Genomic DNA, 14,610 nt, shown 5'->3' with positions numbered 1-14,610 from the left:
CATTTAATGGAACTAGTAACATTGCACATTTCCTTTTACAACACAATTGTAACAATGTCGTTGACCTTACCCGATATGTGAATAACAGCAAGTTTTACAAATGTCATCTTCATTGTATTGAGTTTGAAAGACAAAAACTCTCTGCACTCTTTTTGTTGTTATCGTCTTCTCCAAACCCCCAACTTGAGTCCCTTAAAAATACAAGTACTGATCACAAGACCAAATGCCAACAGCATTTTGTGGTTAGACTTTTTTATACTTAAGAGTTTCATTATGCAGCTCTAACTTCGTACTACCAGTCAAAAACTTCTTCACAGTTATAACCAATCACAAGCAAAAAAATAAAAATTGCATGAATCTAAACTATTAATTAATTTCATATTTTAAAATAGTTTGACTCAAGTTAATCTAGCATACCTCTACAACATCTGGAATGTAACAACATTCTTTAAGAATGTTTCTGTTTGTATTTTTGGCTGTTTTATTAGTCTTTTGTAATTGGTGATTCTCTTTGTACTATCTTGTTGGGAGTAGCTGTTTTAAGACCAGTTTCTTGCTATCTCTTGCTGTCTTTCAAATAGGTAACCACAATTTTTGATCAGTCAACTTTGTTTATAATTGCTCAAATGGTGCTGAGTGATATGATGTAGATTTTCGTAATATAATGCATACACAACCAGTTCAGACTCGTTTCTCCCAATGTGTGCAGTGCACAGTGGAGTCAAAGGTGATCCCAAGTTGTCCTTTTAAAATACTGTGATGAACGAGTCTGTATGGATTTAGATGCGAGGCCTTGAAGTGAAGTTGAATGAACGAACGGTAAAGTTATGTTGTGCCTTTTAATATCATTTAATATCAAGGGGTCGCTCAATTACAATGCAAGCTTTAAGGAAGTGGACAGTGGATTTATGATGACAATGCAGATTTGGGCGTTGACGCAGTCAGTAAATGTTATAATAAGATACATTATCGGCGCATTCGGCCAGCAGCCGGCGATGAGAGATGAACAGATGCTTCAAAAATTCATCTGTTAAGATTGGATACTACATGCTGGAAAACATGCTTGAAACAGCATTGCAGTAGTAGTCAATAAGAAGTCTAGAAATTACTGGATGAGGAGCCACACAGCATCCTCAGTAAGGTAAGGTGTGGTTTTCCTTCATGTTGTATAACGTGCATCTACATGACCGTCATGTCTTTGTGATGTGATAGATAAAGTTTAATACTACAACTCAAGGTTTCTGCCTGTTATGATAGTCGTTAATTTTTGCAAGCCTAATTAAACTAGATTTCTGTAAAAAAAATTATTTTAACACATTTATTCTATTTGTGTGAAGCATTGGAAATAATTTTTTTTTGTATGTACTTAACTATATTGTTTTTTCACTTTAGGTTTAATAGCCTGCCTGTGTATGCAATTATATAATAATTGACAATAGTATTAAAAACTAGATAGGTACATTTCCTGAAGAAAATGTGAGTGGTGCTTGCCGTGGCAAGTTTCGGGGGACAATTTATGATTATACTCCAAGCCAAAAGTAAAACGGTCCAACCCCCGTGTCTCTACGATGTTCTAATGCGGAGATATAAGGCTTTGTTTACTCTGTTGCTAGGGTACTGTATTTGGTTGCTAGGGGAAAAATTGGCATACACTAGTGATTACACTTCGAGTCACGAGTCAAACGGTCCAACCCCAGTGTCTCTACGATGTTCTGATGTGGAGATATAAGGCTTTGTTTATTCCGTTGCTAGGGTACTGTATTTGGTTGCTAGGGAAAAAATGGCATCCACCAGTCATTACAGTCCGAGTCATGTGTCAAACGGTCCAACCCCCATGTCTCTACGATGTTCTGATGAGGAGATATTAGGCTTTGTTTATTCGGTTGCTAGGGTACTGTATTTGGTTGCTAGGGAAAAAAATGGCATCCACTAGAGATTACACTTCGAGTCACAAGTCAAACGGTCCAACCCCCGTGTCTCTACGATGTTCTGATGTGGAGATAAAAGGCTTTGTTTACTCTGTTGCTAGGGTAATGTATTTGGTTGCTAGGGAGAAAATTGGCATCCACTAGTGATTACACTCCGAGTCACGAGTCAAACGGTCCAAACCCCATGTCTCTACGATGTTCTGATGCGGAGATATAAGGGTTTGTTTACTCTGTTGCTAGGGTACTGTATTTGGTTGCTAGGGAAAAAATGGCATCCACTAGTGATTACCCTCCGAGTCACGAGTCAAACGGTCCAACCCTCGTGTCTCTACGATGTTCTGATGCGGAGATATAAGGCTTTGTTTACTCTGTTGCTAGGGTACTGTATTTGGTTGCTAGGGAAAAAAATTGCATCCACTAGTGATTACCCTCCGAGTCATGAGTCAAACGGTCCAACCCCCGTGTCTCTACGATGTTCTGATGTGGAGATATAAGGCTTTGTTTACTCTGTTGCTAGGGTACTGTATTTGGTTGCTAGGGAAAAAAATGGCATCCACTAGTGATTACCCTCCGAGTCATGAGTCAAACGGTCCAACCCCCATGTCTCTACGATGTTCTGATGTGGAGATATAAGGCTTTGTTTACTCTGTTGCTAGGGTACTGTATTTGGTTGCTAGGGGCGTGGCTTGGGAGTGGCCAATGATGTGCCCAGTGATTACACTCCGAGTCACAAGTAAAACGGTCCAACCCCCGTGTCTCTACGATGTTCTGATGTGGAGATATAAGGCTTTGTTTACTCTGTTGCTAGGGTACTGTATTTGGTTGCTAGGGGCGTGGCTTGGGAGTGGCCAATGATGTGCCCAGTGATTACACTCCGAGTCACAAGTAAAACGGTCCAAACCCCGTGTCTCTACGATGTTCTGATGCGGAGATATAAGGCTTTGTTTATTCGGTTGCTAGGGTGCTCAAATTTGGTTGCTAGGGGCGTGGCTTGGGAGTGGCCAATGATGTGCCCAATTGTTACACCCCTAGTCACAAGTAAAACGGTCCAACCCCCGTGTCTCTACGATGTTCTGATGCCGAGATATAACTGTTTGTATTTTATGTTGCTAGGGTGCTCAAAAGTGGTTGCTAGGGGCGTGGCTTAGTAAGTCTGTAAGGATCCTGAGAGACTGATTGGATGCCTGAGTAAAATGAGCCCACCCCCATGTCTCTATGACACTGTGGTGCAAAGATATCCATCCGGGCATTTTATAATGGCAGTCTATGGTATAGGTTGCTAGGGTGCCCAAAATGGTTGCTATGGTAACCTTACACCCCATTGTGGGGGACGTCCTGACAGAGTCTAGCACCCTCTTCAAATTTAGTAACCCACATGTTTCTATGAAATCCTGGCTCGGACCTATGACCCGTCAAAATTTTTGCAATGGTAAGTCTATGGGATTTTGCCCCATTGACTTTTCATTGGGGCACTTTTGGGCACCTCTTACACCCCAGGGGTACAACTTACACCCCGTTGTGATCCATGTTCTTACAGAGCCTACCACCCTCTTCAAATGTTGTAACCCACATGTTTCTACAAAATCCTCGAGCGGAGCTATGACTCGTCAAAGTTGGGCGCAATGTTAAGTCAATGGGATTTTTTGGGTGGTTTTTCGCCCCCCTTTCGGAAATCCTGCACCCGATCACTTATAAAAGTCATAGCACACCTCTCCTCAATAAGCCGCTCGATTTGAGCCCTAATTTATGGGTCTACGACAAAGCGTGCGGGACGAGTTACGCGCCGAAAAAGTGTCCAGAAAAAGAAGAATAATAATAATAACTAGATAGGTACATTTCCTGAAGAAAATGTGAGTGGTGCTTGCCGTGGCAAAATTCAAGGGACAATTTATGATTATACTCCATGCCAAAAGTAAAACGGTCCAACCCCCGTGTCTCTACGATGTTCTGATGCAGAGATATAAGGCTTTGTTTACTCTGTTGCTAGGGTACTGTATTTGGTTGCTAGGGAAAAAAATGGCATCCACTAGTGATTACCCTCCGAGTCACGAGTCAAACGGTCCAAACCCCGTGTCTCTACGATGTTCTGATGCGGAGATATAAGGCTTTGTTTACTCTGTTGCTAGGGTACTGTATTTGGTTGCTAGGGAAAAAAATGGCACCCACTAGTGATTACCCTCCGAGTCACGAGTCAAACGGTCCAACCCCCGTGTCTCTACGATGTTCTGATGCGGAGATATAAGGCTTTGTTTACTCTGTTGCTAGGGTACTGTATTTGGTTGCTAGGGAAAAATGGCATCCACTAGTGATCCACTAGTGATCCACTAGTGATTATTAGGAGATATAAGGCTTTGTTTATTCCGTTGCTAGGTGTTCATATTTGGTTGCTAGGGGCGTGGCTTAACACCTCTTGGCTTCCACTAGTGATTACCCTTCGAGTCACGAGTAAAACGGTCCAACCCCCGTGTCCCTACGATGTTCTGATGCGACGTTATAAGGCTTTGTTTATTTGGTTGCTAGGGTGTTCATATTTGGTTGCTAGGGGCGTGGCTTAACACCTCTTTGCATTAACTAGTGATTACCCTTCGAGTCACGAGTAAAACGGTCCAACCCCCGTGTCTCTACGATGTTCTGATGCAGAGATATAAGGCTTTGTTTATTCCGTTGCTAGGGTGCTCAAATTTGGTTGCTAGGGGCGTGGCTTGGGAGTGGCCAATGATTTGGCCAGTGATTACACCCCGAGTCACAAGTAATACGGTCCAACCCCCGTGTCTTTACGATGTTCTGATGTGGAGATATAAGGCTTTGTTTATTCCGTTGCTAGGTGTTCATATTTGGTTGCTAGGGGCGTGGCTTAACACCTCTTGGCTTCCACTAGTGATTACCCTACGAGTCACGAGTAAAACGGTCCAACCCCCGTGTCTCTACGATGTTCTGATGCGACGTTATAAGGCTTTGTTTATTCGGTTGCTAGGGTGTTCATATTTGGTTGCTAGGGGCGTGGCTTAACACCTCTTGGCATTAACTAGTGATTACCCTTCGAGTCACGAGTAAAATGGTCCAACCCCCGTGTCTCTACGATGTTCTGATGCAGAGATATAAGGCTATGTTTATTCCGTTGCTAGGGTGCTCAAATTTGGTTGCTAGGGGCGTGGCTTGGGAGTTGCCAATGATGTGCCCAATTGTTACACCCCTAGTCACAAGTAAACCGGTCCAACCCCCGTGTCTCTACGATGTTCTGATGCCGAGATATAACTGTTTGACCTTTATGTTGCTAGGGTGCTCAAAAGTGGTTGCTAGGGGCGTGGCTTAGTTTGTCTTTAAGGATCCTAAGATACTGATTGGATACCTAAGTAAAATGAGCCCACCCCCATGTCTCTATGACACTGTGCTGCAAAGATATCCACCTGGGCATTTTATAATGGCAGTCTATGGGAGATGTTGCTAGGGTGCCCAAAACGGTTGCTAGGGTAACCTTACACCCCATTGTGGGGGACGTCCTGACAGAGTCTAGCACCCTCTTCAATTTTAGTAACCCACATGTTTCTATGAAATCCTCACTTGGACCTGTGACCTGTCAATTTTTTTTGGCAATGTTAGTCTATGGGATTTTCGCCCCATTGACTTTCCATTAGGGCACTTTTGGGCACCTCTTACACCCCAGGGGTACAACTTACACCCCAATGTGATCCATGTTCTTACAGAGCCTACCACCCTCTTCAAAAGCTGTAACCCACATTTTTCTACAAAATCCTAGAGTGGAGCTATGACCTGCCAAAGTTCGACGCAATGTAAAGTCAATGGGACGTTTTCGGGAGGTTTTTCGCGCCCCTTTCGGAAATCCTGCACCCGATCGCTTATAAAAGTCATAGCACACCTCTCCTCAATAATCCGGTCGATTTGAGCCCTCTTTCATGGCACTACGCCAAACCGTGCGAGACGAGTTACGCGCCGAAAAAGTGTCCAGAAAAAGAATAATAATAATAACTAGATAGGTACATTTCCTGAAGAAAATGTGAGTGGTGCTTGCCATGGCAAATTTCAGGGGACAATTTATGATTATACTCCAAGCCAAAAGTAAAACGGTCCAACCCCCGTGTCTCTACGATGTTCTGAAGCAGAGATATAAGGCTTTGTTTACTCTGTTGCTAGGGTACTGTATTTGGTTGCTAGGGGAAAAAATGGCATCCACTAGTGATTACCCTCCGAGTCACGAGTCAAACGGTCCAACCCCCATGTCTTTACGATGTTCTGATGCGGAGTTATAAGGCTTTGTTTACTCTGTTGCTAGGGTACTGTATTTGGTTGCTAGGGGCGTGGCTTGGGAGTGGCCAATGATGTGCCCAGTGATTACACTCCGAGTCACAAGTAAAACGGTCCAACCCCCGTGTCTCTACGATGTTCTGATGTGGAGATATAAGGCTTTGTTTACTCTGTTGCTAGGGTACTGTATTTGGTTGCTAGGGGCGTGGCTTGGGAGTGGCCAATGATGTGCCTAGTGATTACACTCCGAGTCACAAGTAAAACGGTTCAACCCCCGTGTCTCTACGATGTTCTGATGCGGAGATATAAGGCTTTGTTTACTCTGTTGCTAGGGTACTGTATTTGGTTGCTAGGGGCGTGGCTTGGGAGTGGCCAATTATGTGCCCAGTGATTACACTCCGAGTCACAAGTAAAACGGTCCAACCCCCGTGTCTCTACGATGTTCTGATGCCGAGATATAACTGTTTGTATTTTATGTTGCTAGGGTGCTCAAAAGTGGTTGCTAGGGGCGTGGCTTAGTAAGTCTGTAAGGATCCTGTGAGACTGATTGGATGCCTGAGTAAAATGAGCCCACCCCCATGTCTCTATGACATTGTGGTGCAAAGATATCCATCCGGGCATTTTATAATGGCAGTCTATGGTATAGGTTGCTAGGGTGCCCAAAATGGTTGCTATGGTAACCTTACACCCCATTGTGGGGGACGTCCTGACAGAGTCTAGCACCCTCTTCAAATTTAGTAACCCACATGTTTCTATGAAATCCTGGCTCGGACCTATGACCCGTCAAAATTTTTGCAATGGTAAGTCTATGGGATTTTGCCCCATTGACTTTTCATTGGGGCACTTTTGGGCACCTCTTACACCCCAGGGGTACAACTTACACCCCATTGTGATCCATGTTCTTACAGAGCCTACCACCCTCTTCAAATGTTGTAACCCACATGTTTCTACAAAATCCTCGAGCGGAGCTATGACTCGTCAAAGTTGGGCGCAATGTTAAGTCAATGGGATTTTTTGGGTGGTTTTTCGCCCCCCTTTCGGAAATCCTGCACCCGATCGCTTATAAAAGTCATAGCACACCTCTCCTCAATAAGCCGGTCGATTTGAGCCCTAATTTATGGGTCTACGACGAAGCGTGCGGGACGAGTTACGCGCCGAAAAAGTGTCCAGAAAAAGAAGAATAATAACTAGATAGGTACATTTCCTGAAGAAAATGTGAAGTGGTGCTTGCCGTGGCAAATTTCGGGGGACAATATATGATTATACTCCAAGCCAAAAGTAAAACAATTCAACCCACATGTCTCTACGATATTCTAATGCGAAGATATAAGGCTTTGTTTATTCGGTTGCTAGGGTACTGTATTTGGTTGCTAGGGAGAAAATTGGCATCCACTAGTGATTACACTCCGAGTCACAAGTCAAACGGTCCAAACCCCTTGTCTCTACGATGTTCTGATGCGGAGATATAAGGGTTTGTTTACTCTGTTGCTAGGGTACTGTATTTGGTTGCTAGGGAAAAAATGGCATCCACTAGTGATTACCCTCCGAGTCATGAGTCAAACGGTCCAACCCCCGTGTCTCTACGATGTTCTGATGCGGAGATATAAGGCTTTGTTTACTCTGTTGCTAGGGTACTGTATTTGGTTGCTAAGGAAAAAAAATGGCATCCACTAGGGATTACCCTCCGAGTCACGAGTCAAAGGATCCAACCCCCGTGTCTCTACGATGTTCTGATGCGGAGATATAAGGCTTTGTTTACTCTGTTGCTAGGGTACTGTATTTGGTTGCTAGGGAAAAAATAGGCATCCCATAATGATTACACTCCGAGTCACGAGTCAAACGGTCCAACCCCCGTGTCCCTACAATGTTCTGATGCGGAGATAATGAAGCTAGCATGATTAGCATGAAGCGAGCATAATTAGCATGAAGCTAGCATGATTAGCATGAAGTTAGCATGAAGTTAGCATGATTACCATGAAGCTAACATGAAGCTTGCATGATTAACATTAAGCATGATTAACATTAGCATGATTACCATGAAGTTAGCATGAAGCTAGCATGATTACCATGAAGTTAGCATGAAGCTAGCATGATTACCATGAATTTAACATGAAGCTAGCATGATTAGCATGAAGCTAGCATGAAGCTAGCATGATGCTAACATGATTAGCATGAAGTTAGCATGAAGCTAGCATGATGCTAGCATGATTTGCATGATGCTACCACGATTAGCATGAAGCTAGCATGAAGCTACCATGATTAGCATGAAGCTAGCATGAAGCTAGCATGATTAGCATTAAGCTAGCATGATGCTAACATGATTAGCATGAAGCTACCTGATGATAGCATGAAGCTAGCATGATTAGCATGAAGCTAGCATGAAGCTAGCATGATTAGCATGAAGTTAGCATGATGCTAACATGATGCTAACATGAAGTTAGCATTATTAGCATGAAGCTAACATGATTAGCATGAAGCTAGCATGATGCTAGTATGATTAGCATGAAGCTAGCATGATGTTAGCATGATTAGCATGAAGCTAGCATGATTAGCATGATGCTAACATGAAGCTAGCATGATTAGCATGAAGCTAACATGATTAGCATGAAGCTAGCATGATGCTAGCATGATTAGCATGAAGCTAGCATGATGGTAGCATGATTAGCATGAAGCTAGCATGAAGCTAGCATGATTAACATGAAGCTAGCATGATGCTAGCATTATTAGCATGAAGCTAGCATGATGATAGCATGATTAGCATGAAGCTAGCATGATGCTAGCATGATTAGCATGAAGCTAGCATGATGCTAGCATGATTAGCATGAAGCTAGCATGATGCTAGCATGATTAGCATGAAGCTAACATGATTAGCATGAAGCTAGCATGATGATAGCATGATTAGCATGAAGCTAGCATGATGGTAGCATGATTAGCATGAAGCTAGCATGAAGCTAGCATGATTTGCATGAAGCTACCATGATGCTAGCATGATTAGCATGAAGCTAGCATGATGCTAGCATGATTAGCATGAAGCTAGCATGAAGCTAGAATGATAAGCATGAAGCTAACATGATTAGCATGAAGCTAGCATGATGCTAGCATGATTAGCATGAAGCTAGCATGAAGCTAGAATGATTAGCATGAAGCTAACATGATTAACATGAAGCTAGCATGATTAGCATGATGCTAACATGAAGCTAGCATGATTAACACGAAGCTAACATGATTAGCATGAAGCTAGCATGATGCTAACATGAATTAGCATGAAGCTAGCATGATGCTAACATGAATTAGCATGAAGCTAGCATGAATTAGCATAAAGCTACCATTATGCTAACATGAATTAGCATGAAGCTAACATGAATTAGCATGAAGTTAGCATGATGCTAACATGAATTAACATAAAGCTAGCATGAAGCTAACATGAATTAGCATAAAGCTAGCATGATGTTAACATGAATTAGCATGAAGCTAGCACGATGCTAACATGAATTAGCATGAAGCTAGCACGATGCTAACATGAATTAGCATGAAGCTAGCACGATGTTAACATGAATTAGCATGAAGCTAGCACAATGCTAAAATGAAGAAGCATGAAGCTAGCATTATGTTAACATGAATTAGCATGAAGCTAGCATGATGCTAACATAAATTAGCATGAAGCTAGCATGATGCTAACATAAATAAGCATCAAGCTAGCATGATGCTAACATTATTTAGCATGAAGTTAGCAAGATATATTATGAAATTAGCATAAAGCTAGCATGAAACTAGCATGAAGCTAGTATGACCTAGCATGAAGCTAGCATGAAGCTAACATGACCCAAACACCCAACCCCCATGTCTCTATGATGTTCGGATCCAGAGATATAAGGCTTTGTTTATTCCGTTGCTAGGGTGTTCATATTTGGTTGCTAGGGGCGTGGCTTAACACCTCTTGGCATTAACTAGTGATAACCCTTCGAGTCACGAATAAAACGGTCCAACCCCCGTGTCTCTACGATGTTCTGATGCGGAGATATAAGGCTTTGTTTATTCAGTTGCTAGGGTGCTCAAATTTGGTTGCTAGGGGCGTGGCTTGGGAGTGGCCAATGATGTGCCCAATTGTTACACGCCTAGTCACAAGTAAAACGGTCCAACCCCCGTGTCTCTACGATGTTCTGATGCCGAGATATAACTGTTTGAATTTTATGTTGCTAGGGTGCTCAAAAGTGGTTGCTAGGGGCGTGGCTTAGTAAGTCTTTAAGGATCCTGAGAGACTGATTGGATGCTTGAGTAAAATGAGCCCACCCCCATGTCTCTATGACACTGTGGTGCAAAGATATCCATCTGGGCATTTTATAATGGCACTCTATGGGAGATGTTGCTAGGGTGCCCAAAATTGTTGCTAGGGGCGTGGCTTAATAGCTCTGGGATGATCCTGAGAGACTGATTGGATGCCCGAGTAAAATGAGCCCACCCACTTATCTCTACGACACTGTAAAGCAAAGATATCCCATCTGGAACGGTTTTATTGCCTTATATGGGCGTGTTCCCTGCCCCATTATAAGTCATTAGGAAATTTTGGGGGCCTCTTACACCCCAGGGGTACAACTTACACCCCATGGTGATCCATGTTCTTACAGAGTCTACCACCCTCTTCAAATTTAGTAACCCACATGTTTCTAAGGAATCCTCACTCGTACCTATAACCCGTCAAAATTTTTGCAATGGTAAGTCTATGGGATTTTGCCCCATTGACTTTTCATTGGGCATTTTTGGGCACCTCTTACACCCCAGGGGTACAACTTACACCCCACTGTGATCCATGTTTTTACAGAGCCTACCACCCTCTTCAAAAGTTGTAACCCACATGTTTCAACAAAATCCTTGAGAGGAGCTATGACTCGTCAAAGTTGGGCGCAATGTTAAGTCAATGGGATTTTTCGGGTGGTTTTTCGCCCCCCTTTCAGAAATCCTGCACCCGATCGCTTATAAAAGTCATAGCACACCTCTCCTCAATAATCCGGTCGATTTGAGCCCTCTTTCATGGGACTACGTTAAACCGTGCGGGACGAGTTACGCGCCGAAAAAGTGTCCAGAAAAAGAATAATAATAATAATAATAATAATAATAATAATAAGTATGCAAGATAGTAATAGTGATGCCTTGCATAAATGCAAGCACCACTAATAATAACTAGATAGGTACATTTCCTGAAGAAAATGTGAAGTGGTGCTTGCCGTGGCAAAATTCCCGGGACAATATATGATTATACTCCAACCCAAAAGTAAAATGGTCCAACCCCCGTGTCTCTACGATGTTCTGACGTGGAGATATAAGGCTTTGTTTACTCTGTTGCTAGGGTACTGTATTTGGTTGCTAGGCAAAAATTGGCATCCCATAATGATTTCACTCCGAGTCACGAGTCAAACGGTCCAACCCCCGTGTCTCTATGATGTTCTGGTGCGGAGAAATAAGGCTTTGTTTACTCTGTTGCTAGGGTACTGTATTTGGTTGCTAGGGAAAAAATGGCATCCCATAATGATTACACTCCGAGTCACGAGTCAAACGGTCCAACCCCCGTGTCTCTACGATGTTCTGGTGCGGAGATATAAGGCTTTGTTTACTCTGTTGCTAGGGTACTGTATTTGGTTGCTATGGAAAAATGGCATCCCATAGTGATTACACTCTGATTCACGAGTCAAACGGTCCAACCCCCGTGTCTCTACGATGTTCTGATGCGGAGATATAAGGCTTTGTTTACTCTGTTGCTAGGGTACTGTATTTGGTTGCTAGGGAAAAAAATGGCATCCCATAATGATTACACTCTGAGTCACGAGTCAAACGGTCCAACCCCCGTGTCTCTACGATGTTCTGATGCGGAGATATAAGGCTTTGTTTACTCTGTTGCTAGGGTACTGTATTTGGTTGCTAGGGAAAAAATTGGCATCCCATAATGATTACACTCCGAGTCACGAGTCAAACGGTCCAACCCCCGTGTCTCTACGATGTTCTGATGCGGAGATATAAGGCTTTGTTTACTCTGTTGCTAGGGTACTGTATTTGGTTGCTAGGGAAAAAATGGCATCCTTTAGTGATTACCCTCCGAGTCACGAGTCAAACGGTCCAAACCCCGTGTCTCTACGATGTTCTAATGCGGAGATATAAGGCTTTGTTTACTCTGTTGCTAGGGTACTGTATTTGGTTGCTAGGAAAAAAATGGCATCCACTAGTGATTACCCTCCGAGTCACGAGTCAAACGGTCCAAACCCCGTGTCTCTACGATGTTCTAATGCGGAGATATAAGTTTTGTTTACTCTGTTGCTAGGGTACTTTATTTGGTTGCTAGGGAAAAAAATGGCATCCACTAGTGATTACCCTCTGAGTCATGAGTAAAACGGTCCAACCCCCGTGTCTCTACGATTTTCTGATGCGGAGATATAAGGCTTTGTTTATTCAGTTGCTAGGGTGCTCATATTTGGTTGCTAGGGGCGTGGCTTAATACCTCTTGGCATCCACTAATGATTACCCTCTGAGTCACGAGTAAAACGGTCCAACCCCCGTGCCTCTACGATTTTCTGATGCGGAGATATAAGGCTTTGTTTATTCGGTTGCTAGGGTGCTCATATTTGGTTGCTAGGGGCGTGGCTTAATACCTCTTGGCATCCACTAATGATTACCCTCTGAGTCATGAGTAATATGGTCCAACCCCGTGTCTCTACGATTTTCTGATGCGGAGATATAACGATTTGTTTATTCCGTTGCTAGGGTGCTCATATTTGGTTGCTAGGGGCGTGGCTTGGGAGTGGCCAATGATGTGGCAAGTGATTACACTCCGAGTCACAAGTAAAACGGTCCAACCCCCGTGTCGCTACGATGTTCTGATGCCGAGATATAACTGTTTGAATTTTATGTTGCTAGGGTGTTCAAAAGTGGTTGCTAGGGGCGTGGCTTAGTAACTCTGCAAGGGTCCTGAGAGGCTGATTGGATGCCTGAGTAAAATGAGCCCACCCCCATGTCTCTGTGACACTGTGGTGCAAAGATATCCCTCTGGGCATTTTGTAATGGCAGTCTATGGGATAGGTTGCTAGGGTGCCCAAAATGGTTGCTAGGGTAACCTTACACCCCATTGCGGGGGACGTCCTGACAGAGTCTAGCACCCTCTTCAAATTTAGTAACCCACATGCTTCTACGAAATCCTCGCTCGGACCTATGACCCGTCAAAGTTTTTGCAATGTTAAGTCTATGGTATTTTCCCCCATTGACTTTTCATTGGGCATTTTTGGGCACCTCTTACACCCCAGGGGTACAACTTACACCCCATTGCGATGTATGTTCTTACAGAGTCTACCACCCTCTTCAAATGTTGTAACCCACATGTTTCTACAAAATCCTCGAGCGGAGCTATGACTTGTCAAAGTTTGGCGTAATGTTAAGTCAATGGGATTTTTCGGGTGGTTTTTCGCCCCCCTTTCGGAAATTCTGCACCCGACCGCTTATAAAAGTCATAGCCACCATCTCCTCAAAAAACCGGTCGATTTGAGCCCTCTTTCATGGGACTACGGCAAACCGTGCGGGACGAGTTACGCGCCGAAAAATGTGCAGACATAAGAATAATAATAATAATAATAATAATAATAATAATATCCCTGAGCAATAATAATAGTGATGCTTTGCATAAATGCAAGCACCACTAATAATAATAATAAGTATGCAAGATAGTAATAGTGATGCTTTGCATAAATGCAAGCACCACTAATAATAATAAGTATGCAAGATAGTAATAGTGATGCTTTGCATAAATGCAAGCACCACTAATAAAGGATTTGTTTAGACCTGTATGTGTTTTACAATAAACTATTATGATTTTTGTAGAGCTGAAATCCTACCCTAACATGTCGGAGTGGTTTCCCGGACAGGGATTATCTTAAACCAGGACTAGGCCTAAGTTTAATTAGAAAATATAACTAGTTTGAACAAACATTAAAAACATTACTTGTGTTTATTTTGAGGCAAAAAAGGGGCATTGATGTATTTTAAGATAGGTCAGTGCAAGAAACCGCCTCAGATGCTAAGCTAATGCCTTGTTACCATGCGGCTACAGTTTCCTGCTTTTCACACGATTCTCTTGTAGTTAAAGTTAACTTATAAAATATTACATTTTGACCTTTTTAGACAGTGCTGTTGGCAAATGCCAGTCTTGGTTGATTCAAATACCATTTAGGTTACACATCGATCTCAAGAAAACCACAATTTTATGAAAACATGTTGCTCGAATTACACACGCTGCTGGATTTTTCATGGCGCTTGTAATGGAAACATGATCAAATGTGTCATCATAATGGTTAAATAATTTGACAATGGAAACCAGTGAGTGGATTAACATTAACCTTCTATTGATAGACATTAGTGCAAACACATACTGTACTTTTAATTC

General features: G+C 42.8%; 1 protein-coding gene across 2 annotated transcripts in view; it reads right to left on the bottom strand.

Moving 5' to 3' along the window:
* Positions 1 to 14,610, bottom strand: part of LOC135729319 (tumor necrosis factor receptor superfamily member 14) — a 28,700-nt gene that overhangs the window by 2,057 nt on the left and 12,033 nt on the right. The gene's annotated exons all lie outside the window — the stretch shown is intronic.

Source organism: Paramisgurnus dabryanus, chromosome 11 (assembly GCF_030506205.2).
Source record: "Paramisgurnus dabryanus chromosome 11, PD_genome_1.1, whole genome shotgun sequence".
Taxonomy (NCBI): Eukaryota; Metazoa; Chordata; class Actinopteri; order Cypriniformes; family Cobitidae; genus Paramisgurnus; species Paramisgurnus dabryanus.
This window is presented reverse-complemented; position numbering and strand designations above follow the sequence as displayed.